The sequence below is a fragment of the Lagenorhynchus albirostris genome, chromosome 9, assembly GCF_949774975.1.
Source record: "Lagenorhynchus albirostris chromosome 9, mLagAlb1.1, whole genome shotgun sequence".
In the NCBI taxonomy this organism is placed as follows: domain Eukaryota; kingdom Metazoa; phylum Chordata; class Mammalia; order Artiodactyla; family Delphinidae; genus Lagenorhynchus; species Lagenorhynchus albirostris.
The window spans coordinates 9,148,782-9,161,244 of NC_083103.1; the positions used below are offsets into that span (position 1 = coordinate 9,148,782).

A 12,463-nucleotide genomic window follows, 5' to 3' on the forward strand; every position below is an offset into this window, starting at 1 on the left:
TTGGTGACCCTGGATCTCTACGCGTTCCTGGATTTTTTTCATTCTTGTAGCCCTCTCCCCTCATGTGGCCGCCCCCTTTTGTTTTGCTGATTTCCTCAGGATTCCAAGGGGAGCCTGTTGACCTTACTTTGTTTTACACGATGGGCAGGCCTTGCGCTGAGCGGGAGCTGGATGGTCATTAAGGGTTTGGGGCTATTTCTGATCAGATCTCCCATGGAATGTGCCTCCCTCTACTTCCAGCTGCCCCCTCCCCTCTGCAGCAGGAACAGCTGTCATGTGAGGGCCTCTCCCGCTGGCTCAGCCCTTTTGCAATCGTTTGGCTGACTCTGCCTGGATGGGGTGGATAGTGAGGATGGGCAGAGCCAAGGGGTAAACGAGGGGACACGGCAGGGCAGGGGAGCCATTGGAGGGTAGGGAGGGCTACGGAGTTGAGGGCAGAGGGGTTGCCAAGGCCAGGCAGGAGGAGTGGAAGCTAGACCAGGGAGGTTAGGGTGCTCATCGAAAGACGTGGGGCCCACACTGGGATCGGAAGCTTTCTAGGTGTAAGGGAGAGTTGGTTATAGCGGGACCCTGGCCAGTCATTCTCCAGGGAGATCTGCATTTCCCCTGATTCACAGGAGAGCCACGGGGTGCTTTCCTGCCCATTGGCCTGTATTCAGGACCTGAGTCACCGAGTTGCCTGGAGTGTTGGCTGTCCTATAGTGGCGGTTCCTGTGTGGTTCCTGTGCCCGCACCCCATCCACTCCTACTGTTAGGACAGGGGTTAGCAAACACGCCCCTTTTATCCCCGCTGTCTTCAATAGCAACTTTCCATCTCTTTGACTCAGTCTTACAGAATGTACCTCGGGGAGACCACAGCAAGTAGTCCCTTTCTTTTACCCAAGAGAAAACTAGAGCCCAGAGAGGGGAAGTGACTCATCAAGGGTGCATGCTTCTCTTTCCACAGTTTTTGCAGCCGCTCACCGAGTCACTTTTGCTCCTAAGAAGAGCAGGAGGACGCGTCCCTCAAAAGCTATGGACAGGGGCTTCCCTGGTGGCGCAGTGGTTAAGAATCTGCCTGCCAGTGCAGGGGACACGGGTTCGATCCCTGGTCTGGGATGATCCCACATGTCACAAGCGACTAAGCCGGTGCGCCACAGCTCCTGAGCCTGCGCTCTAGAGCCCATGAGCCACAACTACTGAGCCCGTGCGCCACAACTACTGAAGCCTGTGCTCCTAGAGCCCATGTTCCACAACAAGAGAAGCCCACACACCGCACCAGAGTAGCTCCCGCTCGCCGCAACTATAGAAAGCCCGCGGGCAGCAATGAAGACCCAATGCAGCCAAAAAGTAAATACAATTTTAAAAATTTTAAAAAAAAAAGCTGTGGACAAAGTACAGTAGTTTTGGAAGCGAGGAGAGGGTTGTATCTAAGGCTGCCAGCAGCCCGAGTAGGCAGCCCTGACCCGGGAAAGGATTATGGAAGTGGAGCAGGTCCTGGGGCAGGGGCAGGCCCAGCAATCCAAGTCCCGGGGCGGGCAGAGGGCACAGGGTGTAGCAGAGGCGGGACTTCGAGTGACAGGAACCTCAACTATGTGGTGACTCAGGCCCTGGGCAGCCTAGGCCCTTCCTTCCCTGCTCAGCCTGCTTCTCCTTAAACTGGACTTGAGAAGTATGGGCACAGGAGGGAGAGAAACCCTGGGCTGGTCTTCCCTTCCCTGGGGAACTGAGGGAAAAGCAGAGGAATTTGGAAAGGACGGCAGAAAGGCAGATCCCAAAAAAGGAGAGAGGAGGCTGGTGTTCCCCTCTCCCAGCCCCTCCCTCCCTGCTGCCCGCTCCCTGCTGCGGAGGGGAGCTGCCTGGGGCGTTGGCTGCTCTGTCCATTCCAGCTCCCTCCCTCGGCTCCTGTTTACAAGTCCATCCGCCCAGTCCCTGGCTCAGCTCTGGGCTCTTTTTTTCTCTCTCTCCCTCCCTCCCTGTACAGCCTCATTCAGTCCTGTTTTGCCACTTCTTTTCCTTAATCTTGGGTCTCCATTTCCCATTATCTTTTTGCTCCCCCAGCATACCGGCACCCACAGCTCAGGTGCCTCTCGGCCCTCTCTCTCTGCCGCTGGGGATCCAGCCGTCTTGATGTGGCCGCCTGCCCCACTCTCCCTGCTCACATCTGTTCCCCGTCTCTTGCCTAGACAGCCTTTCTTTGCCTTCTTACATCCCAGAGTCTCTACTCAGGGCCCTGTGTCTCATCTCTCGTTCTCTAATCAGCTTTCACTTGGGTTCTGCTTGGGCCTGAAGATTTCAGTTAGGACTGAGTGTAATGGGAGGGTTTCCGGTATCCTAGCTGTCTGATCTGCGTAATTCAGGAACTCCTTATTTGAAGCCTGAGGTTTAACACAGGCTGGGATTTGAATTGAGCTGGAGAAGGATGGTTTGACTTGGCTTCCTATTTTGGGTTTGGGTTAGGAGTTTGGGGTTTGAGAATTGCTTAGAAAATGATGTTTGGGTCCCAGAATCGCCCAATAATGTTGCTGTTCCACTAGGGAAGATGATAGATTAGAATCAATGACAGTGAATGGAGAAGGACCTGGTGCTTGGCAGGGATGCTCATCTCTGGGCTGGTGTGGGTATGGGGTAGAGGTGGGGTCTGGGAGGTCCCAGATGGCTCGAAGAAGGGGTAACAGTAATTTCTGTGCTTCTAAGGCTGACATGCCAAAGGGCCCTCATCCGGGGAAAAAGTCTGCTTTCAAAGAGACTGCAAGCAGACTGCACACTTCGCTTCCTTTCTGGGATCAGAGTTTAAAAGCCATGATGACTCTTTGAGCAGTTGGCTTCTTTTCTTCCTCCTAACACACTGATTTCAGAGAAGGGGACTGTGGAGAGAAGGGAGGGGAAGGGGAATCCCCTGGCATGGGGCCTGCCCACGGAGCTCCCCTTTGTGGTTGCTATGGAAACAGGCATAATAAGAACAAAACAGAGGCACGTTGCCTGGCAACAAAGGAGCCCAGGGTTCATCACACACATACTACATACATATCAGGGAACCCCCAGGGAGGGCGTGACACTTCTGGGGAAGCTAGGGTATCCCAGTGATGAGGAGTCCTAGAGCTTACCTAGCTTTTCCAGTGAGTCTGGAGGACTGGTGTGGGATGCTTCTGAAGGATGGTGTAGTGGCAGGGGAGGGCTCACGTCCTCTCAGATCCCTGGGTAGCCCTTATTTTGACAGGAAAGTCTGAAGCAAAGGTTTTCTTTGAGATGTTGGAGCCAACTGAGGGGACTCATAACTAAAAAATAGTGTGTCTGTGTGGGGGGAAGTAAGGTAGGGGTGTAAAAGATATGTAAGAAAAGATAATGTCCAGTTTTTCCAAAGCATAGGACTCAGAGTACAAGGTAAGGTGGCATCAGAGGATAGATCCTTCTGGACTGAGCGCCTTGAGGGCAGGGATTCCATCTTGCCAAGTACCCCATTACCTGCACAAGCACCACCAGCACCACCACCCCCAGCGGCCCCTGACCCAGTGCTGGACACAGTGAATGTTTGTGCAGCTGCATGAAAGACCTACACGTGGGGGAAGTGCTCCCTGAGGCTGAGAGCAAGGGGAAGCTGACTTCCCCTCATGGGAATCACGGGGTACAGGATGCTGTTGTATAAAGAACCAGGGCTTTGGGGCCATTTATACCTGTAGTTCATTCACTCATTCACACATTTAACCAAGTGTTCTGGAGTGATTGCTTGGTGCTAACTACTGCTCTAGGCGTGGCGTATACAGCAGAGAACAAAGAATTCCTGCTCTCGTGGAGCTTAGATGCTGGTGGGAGCTTTGACTCCTGTTTCTGAGAGCTGTGTGATTTTAGGTAAATCACTGCCCCTCTCTGAGACCCTTTCCTTCCTGCATGTGAGGATTAAACGAGCTGACACGTCAAGTGCCTGCAGCAGTGTCAGGCACAATCCCCACTGAGGTAGCTTCGGGGAGTGAAAGCTGGGGGCTGCAGCAGCGGGCGGAAGGAACAGGGTTGGCAGAGATTTCTAAAAGTGTATGTCTCCAGTTGCACCATTGCCAACTGTTGAAGATACTCCCTTCGCCTGGGCTGAGGAGGCTGACCCTAGGAAACCCCAGCTTTGGTCTGACAGGCACGATCATGGCTTTTTAGAGGGCAGGGTCTAGGTTACCCCTTATCTACCCTCCTAGCCTAGAATGGGGCAGGAGCCAGTCCCCAGGACCACCTCCCAGCAGGTATCCTGACCCTCCTACCGCTGAATGAAGTACCTGGACAGTAATCCCTGCTCTGCGGCTGCTCCCCGACCATCCTCTCCCTCCTTTTTCTCTGTTGACCAAGAGGGTGGCCGGGACAAACAATGGAGCCGATAAGTTGGCTCTGAGCCCAGGACACTAGCCTCTGCTCTTTCACTCCTGGGGGGCTGATGGCGCCCAAGCTGAGGTGAGGGGACAATATCCACACCGTTCCCCACTCTTCCTTTCCTGCTCCAGCCACCTCCCTCCGAAATCCCATGGCCATCTTTCCAGAGCTATCTTTCTGAAAAACCTACCTGCAAATCAGCTCCCGTCTTAATATGCACTGGAAACCCTTGTACTTTCAAGGAGCCAAATGATTCATTTTGTAAAGTTAAAATCCTCCGGTAAACTGTTAACAGTGATTACTTTTGGGGAGAGGGACTGGGTGGGGGGGGAGATGTCTACTTTTTTTTTTTTTTTTTTGCGGTACGCAGGCCTCTCACTGTTGTGGCCTCTCCCGTTGCGGAGCACAGGCTCCGGACGCGCAGGCTCAGTGGCCACGGCTCACGGGCCCAGCCGCTCCGCGGCATGTGGGATCTTCCCGGACCGGGGCACGAACCCGTGTCCCCTGCATCGGCAGGCGGACTCTCAACCACTGCGCCACCAGGGAAGCCCGAGATGTCTACTTTTTATTGTTCTACTTTTCTGTACTGACATTCTTCACCCTATGGAGGTATTGATTTTGTTTCAGAAACAGCAACAAGGATTATCTGACTTGTAGGATCACAGGCCACTTTGTCTGTATTCTTGGTTCATATTTAAAAACTGAGTAAATGTTATTTAAAATGAGATAAAATTTAAAAAGCCATTGGTATAGGAAATAATTAGCTCTTGGTCTCTATTTTTATTTTTTAAAGCATCCCAAAGTTGAAAAGTTGAGATTTTTTCTTTGAATAAAGTAGGTGCTGGGAAAGGGGTGCAGACCACAATGGAGGTGGAGGTGGTTCTTCAGAAAGTCTGGGTTTCTGATTGTGTGTTTGTGATATGGGTGGTGGAACCGACTCTGCTGCGGGTTTGAGTCACTGTGTGTGTGTGTGCGTGTATGTGTGTGTGTGTGTGTGTGTGTGTGTGTGTGTGTGTGTGAGAGAGAGAGAGAGAGAGAGAGAGAGAGAGAGAGAGAGAGAGAGGGAATGAGAGAATGCTGGTGCCCAAGTCTGTGCTTTGACTATGTGTCTCTGCATGTCTATGCTTGTCTGAATGTCTACACATGTGTCTCCACCTTTCTGTGTCCATTATCTGAGTGTCTGCCTGTCTGTGGCTCCTTTGGCTATCTCTTCCCTCCCCCATGCCTGTACCCTGTGCTGGTAACTGGACCTGGGACACAGCCCCCAGGGCTGGCAGTAGAGTTGGCTGCTGGGTATTTTTAGCCTGTAAACATGCTTGCCATTTCAGAGGACAGGGCCGCTGGTCTCAGCCCCAGCCCACTCATGATCATACAGCGAGGAGGGCGCTCCCTGCCGGGGCCAGGCCTTCTCAGGTCCCCAGCCTGGGGTCTCCCTTCTGCACGCAGCATTCCAGAAGGAAGGAAAACTGGCTTCGCGTGGGTAGTGGGTGGCCATCCAGGAAGGAGGATAAGAGAACTCACGGGGTAGAAGCGAATGAGGGTGTAGCCAGAAGGCCCCTGCACCCCGTCATTAAGCGTTTAATAAAATCTCCGTGTAGTTAGAAGTACCTGCGGGAAATGGCTTAAATTTGGAAACTCTGCGTCCGGCCAGTGGGGTGGTGGAGGGAGGGGGTCGGAGAAGAAATAGGTAGGAAGAGAAAAGCGGGGGGCAGGGAGGTAGACAGCGGGCTCTGCTCCTCCAAGGGGTGCAGGCCTGACTCCGGTGTCGCTGCAGCGGCCGGAGCAGCACGGTGGCACGGGGGGCACTGGTGACCCTGACTCCAGCAGGTGGGGCGAGCGTCTCCAGGCTGGTTCTGTGGGGGGAGGGCCCCCAGAAAGAGGGAAGGTGAGAAATGCGCGCGGCTGCGTGGAGCCTGGGAACCGAGTGAGGAGCCTGCGGCCGAGGATTTGAAGGGTAGCTGCCCGTGTTGAGAGAAAACTCAAAGGTCCGCGTCAGGCTGGCGGTCGCGGCTGAATCACCCAAGTCCCCCAGCCGCAGCCTGAACCCCTTGGTCCTTCCTGAAAAATGGGCTGATTCGCAGTTCCAGCTGTGAGGATGAACCTCAGGGAGCTTCGAGGAGTTTCTTGCCGAAGAAGCCACATAGCGCATCCTTTGGGGGTAGATCCAGGCCCGGGCCAGGACGGGGGGCAGTGGATGGGGGGAGGGGAAGGCAGCACCTCGGACGTGCGGCGTCCCCGGGTCCCCGCGGCCCCCAGTACCCTCCCAACAGCGCGTTCCCTGGTGCCTCCAGGGTTGGCCCCGCTCACCAGTCCCAGCCCCGCTTCGGCCTCGCCCGGCCCCGCCCTCTCCCCACCGCTCAGGGCAGACCCGCCCGCCCGCCCCAGCCGGAGTTACAAGAGCCGCCTCCGCGCACGGGGGCCGGGCCACTCGGAGCAGCTCCGCCGCGGGGACTGCACCGCCCGCCCTGCCGGACCCGCCCCGACCGGGGCTCGCCGCCCGCAGCAGCCGCAGCACCGCGACCTCGGGCCCTGCGCTGGCTATGGCTGTGCCCTGGGGCTGAGCGCGCAGGTAGGGGCGCCGGGCGCACCTCGGCGCAATCGGGGAACGGGACTCCGGGAACGCGCGAGGGGAGGTGGGTGGCAGGGCTTGGGCGAGGCGCCTTGGGCGGGTGTCACTGGGAAGATTCAGTTCGGCGCAAGGTGGGCAGCCCCGGGCCGCACGGGGAGGCGACGCGTCGCGTCCTGGGAGCCGAGCTCTGCCTCCGGAGTTGGGTCGCTGGTAGGGGCGCAAGTTGGGCAAAGTTGGAAAATCGCTCCGAGACGCGGTTTGCTCCAGTCTGTCTTTCTCTCGAGGGCTGGCTGTGGTCCCTGCTCTACGGCCGGGCGCCCGTTCTTGGCCTGGTGGCCCCTGTCCCACCCCCTCCTTCTCCGTGGGGCGGTGGCTGAGCGCGCTGCTTCGTTCCTATTCCATGTTTACTGGAGAAGTTTCCGAGATCGCGCCGCGGCCCCTCGGCCCCGCCCGGCGCCCCAGCGGCCCCGCGCCAAGCACCCCCTCCGCTGTCCCTCCCCGCGCCCCACACCTCCGCCCCTGACTTCGCGTCCCGGGTCCTCCCGGCCCCACCCAGTTCTGCACCACCAGCCTCTCCTTTTCTTGCTCCGAGCGGCCCCTCAGCCTCCCTCCAGCTGCCCCGCCCTAGTCTTGCCCCTCTGTGTTCCCAGCTCCAGAAAACTCCCTTCTTCCGCTGGGGTCGCTGAGCCTAGGAGTTTGCAGCTCGCCCGGCAGCGGGACGGGTGGGAGTGGGGGTGGGGGACATAATTGGAGAGATGCCTGCGCTGGGGTGGGCGGGGAGGGGGGCTGTGCCGCGGCATAGCCCTCGGGACCGCCCCTTCCCCTTCCGAAGCGGCGCTCTCTCCCCAACCCCACTCCCAAACCCGGCCGGGTGGGACGGCCCCCGCCCCAGCGCCTGGCTCGGCGCCAGCAGCCTGAGGAATGTGGTGGTTGGAGCCGGTGACTAATTCAAACCAGAACTCGGGGAGGAGTGGTGAGGGGCAAAGGGGAAGGCGGCGAAGGGGCTGGTTAGGGAGGCGGGGGCAGGAGCCCGGCTGGCGTGGGAGGAGGGCTCAGCTGCCCTCCCTGGCTGGAGCCCTCCTCTCCAGAGACGCGCTCCTGGAGAGGCGGCTGGGGGGCGAGGTCCTGCCGTGGAGTTGGAAAGGCACTGGGCTTAGGGTGTGTTCAGAGAACTGTGTTATGTAAGGCTTTCCCATGCAGGGAGAGGGTGTGCAGTGTGCGAGGGCCGGCCCTCCGCTGGCGGGCTCGGCGCCCCCTGCAGTGCCAGGGCCTTGGGAGGCGGGGGCGCAGCCCTTTGGCGTCTCTGGCCACGAGGGACACGTGGGGTCTGAGCAGGGCTGACTGTGCCCCATGCGTGGGAGGGGAGCCGAATGGGCAGATGGGGCATCTCACGGCACTAGCTGGGCCCCAGCACCACGTGGGGGCAGCTCTGGCGCCTCCGCACGTTGTGGCCACGGAGAATTGTGTGCCTCGTGTGTGTGCCTTTCACAGGGCGTGGCTGCCACCGAGGAGGAGGTGAGGTGCCCCCAGGGAGCCTGCCGCTGGGTGCCCTGCTCTGTGGATTGGATTTGTGGAAAGGCAAAGTGGGATCTTCCCATGGCAGTGAGGTCTTTAGAGAATGACCTGGACTTTTGGGAGGAAAAGGGACCCAGATATTTACCTCTGGGTCCCCAGCACAGTGCTGGGCTGCCAATAATTGATTTTGAAACAGTTTATTAGAATCCAGCCTCTGACTGCGGGGGTCGCATGCCCTGTGCACAGCCTAGCACAGGATAGGGATTGGGTTGATTCTGTGGGACACAGTGACGCATTGGAGGGTTGCGGTGACAGGTGACGGTGAGGGATTTCGGGGAAAGAAGGGAGAGACTGAAGATGCCTTGGAAGGCATTTTAGGGCCTCCTCACCTGTAATGGGTCTAAATTCAGGGAGTAGATTCTGCTTTCATTCCGCCCCTCTTCCCCTGCCCCCCATGAGGGAAATCTGTGGGGCAGGGTGTGGCTCTCACTTCCTTTCCGAGGCTGAGCGGGGCAGCTGCCTTCACCTTGGCACCCACGGGTGATGGGTTGGGCCAGCACTTGGTTGGTGTGTGTGCAGAGTGGGGAGTAGAAGGGAGCCCCAGGCTGAGGGGGTACCTCCTTGCTCTGAGCTGGGAGCTGTGGGATGAGGTAGCAGGGAGAGGACCTGGGACCATGAGAGCTGGGCTAGCAGAAGTCAAAGGGTCTGGAGTATTGGCAATGCGGATTGGAGGGTGTCTGAGCCCCTCTTCAAAGCCCTGTCTTTAAAGGTTATATGCAGGGACGTTGTTCAGAGAACCAGGACACAGAGGGAGCCACAGAAGTCATTGGGGCTTAGAGCTGCAGCTGTGGGCCCACAGCAGTGAGTCAGGGGTCCTGGTTTGGGCAACTTCTTGCAGAGCTAACCTCACAGAGCTGAGAACTTGTACCAGCCAGACTTGGTTGAAGGGCATGCGTCTACAGGTCCAGGGCTCAAAGTGGGACCCAATAGAGTAAACCATGGGGGACTTATGGAAGGAGAAAGCCAGGATCAGCCAAGGGCAGGGTATGGGCCGGGGATCCCCAGGGTCACCCTAGTCCCAGGAAGGCCGTGGGTGGAGGTGCCCGGGCACTGCTGGGCTGGATTCTTAGGCTCACTTGGAATTGGCTGGCTGGCCCTGGCAGAGCACGCCACCCAGAGCCTGAGGAGCTTGTTTGAGGGGTTGGGGCAAAGCTGTGGGAGTGGAGGAGTGTGTGGGGCTCTGGGGTGTGGCTGTCACCTTCCTCAGAACCTGGGAACCACTGGGGGACGGACAGAGAGGCAGACTGGGAGAGCTAGTCTGACTCCTGCTGGGAACTCTCCCATGCCGGCTCTGTCCTCCCCACCACACCTGGAAGCCCCAAGCTTCTCTCCCTGGAGCTGGGCTGATCAGGTACGTGTGCACACGAGGAAACGAGGCGGCCCCTGGAGAGCGGTGAGAATGGGACGTTTCAGCTGGTGGGTGTCTGGGGCCTTCTGTTCTCCCTCTGACCCCCATGGGCTTTATCCAGGCTCCTAGGGAGCTGCCATTTCCCTGGGCTGCGACCATCCCGCTGGGCTCCCAGGCCTTCCTGAGAACAAGCGGTTTCCTCCAGGCCTGGGCGAGCCCGAGGAGTTGTGAGGACCACGCTGGGGGGAGGGGGCACAGCGGGCTCAGCAGGAACGTGTGTTTTGATTGAGCCCCTCTTCCTCCCGGCTGGCCTCAGTCCACATCTGGGGGCCCGCTGGGCTGTTGTACTGGAGGTCTTGGGTCCGGGGTCCCTGTTTCACTGTGGCCTTGAGTCCCTGTGACCGCTGTGTCACAGCAGAGAGATATGTGTTATTACCTGTGAGAAGGTGTCTCTGGCTGTGCTCACTGGTCCTGGATGTGTCACCTCTGCTTGCGTCTGGGGTTTATAGAGCAGGGGACAACAGTGGGACTCTGTCCCAGTGGTGGAGGTTTCATGGGGGCTTCAGGGGCTGTAGGTAAGGGCTCAAGTAAGTTTCTCCATCCTGGACAGGTTCCAGGCCCTGGAGTTTGTGTCCAGAGGCCCCAGGGAGGGTGAGCACAGCCGTGGGAGTGAGGCTGCGCAGATCTAGGCTGAGCGAGGCGCTGCACAGGGCCGGTCAGGGAGGGGCATCCTGCCCGGTCCCCGGGGGCTGGAGCGGAGGTTCTAGGGAAGGGGAAGCGCCTGGTTTTGCGTCCTGGCCGGGCTGGGGGGGGGGGGTGGCTCTTTGGCAGCTGAGCCGAGTGGACTGGCCCCGAGCCCCTGCACTAGCGTGACCCGACCTCTGGGCGGAGAGATCCGCCTTGGTCTTGTCCGCGGGCAGCTCCCAAACTGTAATCAACCCCCGGAGCGAGACCCGGTGAGACAGCGAGCTCTTCTTCACCCCTTGCCCCAGTCAGGAGGACCCCCCCATCCCCCAGCTGCTGTCTTAATCCCAGCCATCCAGGGTCAAGGCCCACTCTTCCCTGGCGAGGTGGCCAGGTGTGGGGACTGCCCGCTGGAGAATGGAAGCTGTCCCCAGTCCCTGCCAGAAGGAGAGGGGAGTCCGTCTTGGTCAGGAGAGGAAGAAGGAATCTCTCTCCCTGTTGGAAGCTTGAACTTGGAGCGCTGGGGCTGCGGGAGTGGGAGGGGCCAGGGGACAGAGGTGGAGAAAGGTGGCTGGGCTGAGCCCTGAAAGCGGCTGGCTGGCTGGCTGGCTGGCTGGAGTGGGGGTGGGGGGGCTGCTCTGGAAGTCGAGGGGCAGGAAACTCTAGTGTGATGGTGAGGGGCCAGGGGAAGGGGCTGACGTGGAGGACAGGGCTGGAGTGATGAGGCTGGAAAAACTTGCTCCAAGTGGGAGGTGTGGGCGGGACCAGCAGCCCCGGTAGCCAGGGAGGAGCTAGGCGGGCGCACGCGCTAGAGGGAGGCACGGAATCTGGGCACCAGGTTAACAGGTAGAGGCTCCCTCCATGATGCGCAGGGCCTGGGGCCGCGCAGACAGGTGTCTGTGGTGAGCTGGGGGAGGCAGGGGCTGTGGGCCTGCTCTGGGCTGTGAGGAGGGGGGACTGAGGAGTGTGTCTGCGTGCCCGGGTTGTGTGTGCTTCCCTGTGTGTCTTTCTTTGATTGTTTCTCCAGTGCCCATGTTGCCTGTGTCTTGCAACATGTTCGTCAAATTCTCCCTGATGATTCGCCCTCCCCAACACACATACCCTATTCAAGTTGAAAGTGCCCCCTGGGGGCGTGCCGTCCAGAATCAGCTGACCTCAGGGTTCTCGGTTCCAGCTTAGACTCTGAATGGAACGCGGTGCTACTCCAGTTAGAATGGGGCAGGTTGTTTTCCAGACCAAGGTCTGGCGGCTGCCTATGTGGAGGTCCGTTTGGAGGCTTGGGCACTGGAAGAGAGGCGCCCCTGTGTTCCTCCTTGTTCCTCTGGACCTGGGATTTCCCAGTGAGTGGGAATGTTTGCCTTGCCCTGTGGGTGCCCGTCTCTAGAGTGGGTCTGGTGCCTGCCAAGCCCCAGAAGGGGATGATTCTCTTGGTCTTCACCGGCTGGGGTCCAGAGAGTCTGCAGGTGAGCTGGGTTCCGGGTGGCTCAGGATCTCTGACTCCTGGGAACACAGCGTTGATGAGCCTCAGAACTAAAAGGGCCCTCGGATCCTGGGCTCTGGGGTGCCTGGGACTCTGCCCATTCTGGGCTAGCTGTCCCCAAGCTGGGCCAGGACAGGGCTGGTGTGTGGGCAAGGAAGGTGATGGCCACTCCCCCTTCCCCGTGTGCTGGTGCACCTTGACGGGCATCACTGCTTCCTGGGGTCTCTCCCCGTGCCCCTACCCGAATCTCAGCCCCTCTCTTTCTGTGTGTTTCTGTCCCTCCGAGACATCCTCCTCCCACCACGTCTGCTCCCTCTGGATGAGCGTGGAGGCCTCTCCGCCTTCCTGTGGACGTGCCTCTCCAGCTCTCACTCTGCCCCCCTCCAGTATAGGTCTCTCGGTCTCTCCCTCCCGTGTATCTCCCTTGTGCATCTTTCTCTGTGGTTTCTCATCCTCTCTTGTGTGTTTATTTGTA

At 58.7% G+C, this 12,463-nt stretch overlaps 1 protein-coding gene across 6 annotated transcripts in view; it reads left to right on the forward strand.

Moving 5' to 3' along the window:
• Window positions 1-6,742: 6,742 nt before the first annotated feature.
• AHNAK (AHNAK nucleoprotein) overlaps window positions 6,743-12,463 on the forward strand; it is a 110,942-nt gene continuing 105,221 nt past the window's right edge. For 5 of the 6 annotated variants that reach the window (XR_009542346.1, XM_060158959.1, XM_060158960.1 and 2 more), the window contains exon 1: window positions 6,744-6,901. The gene's annotated coding sequence lies outside the window, so the exon portion shown is untranslated. Of the gene's footprint in view, window positions 6,902-12,463 lie in introns of all 6 variants that reach the window. The other variant, XM_060158962.1, reaches the window with a different exon arrangement.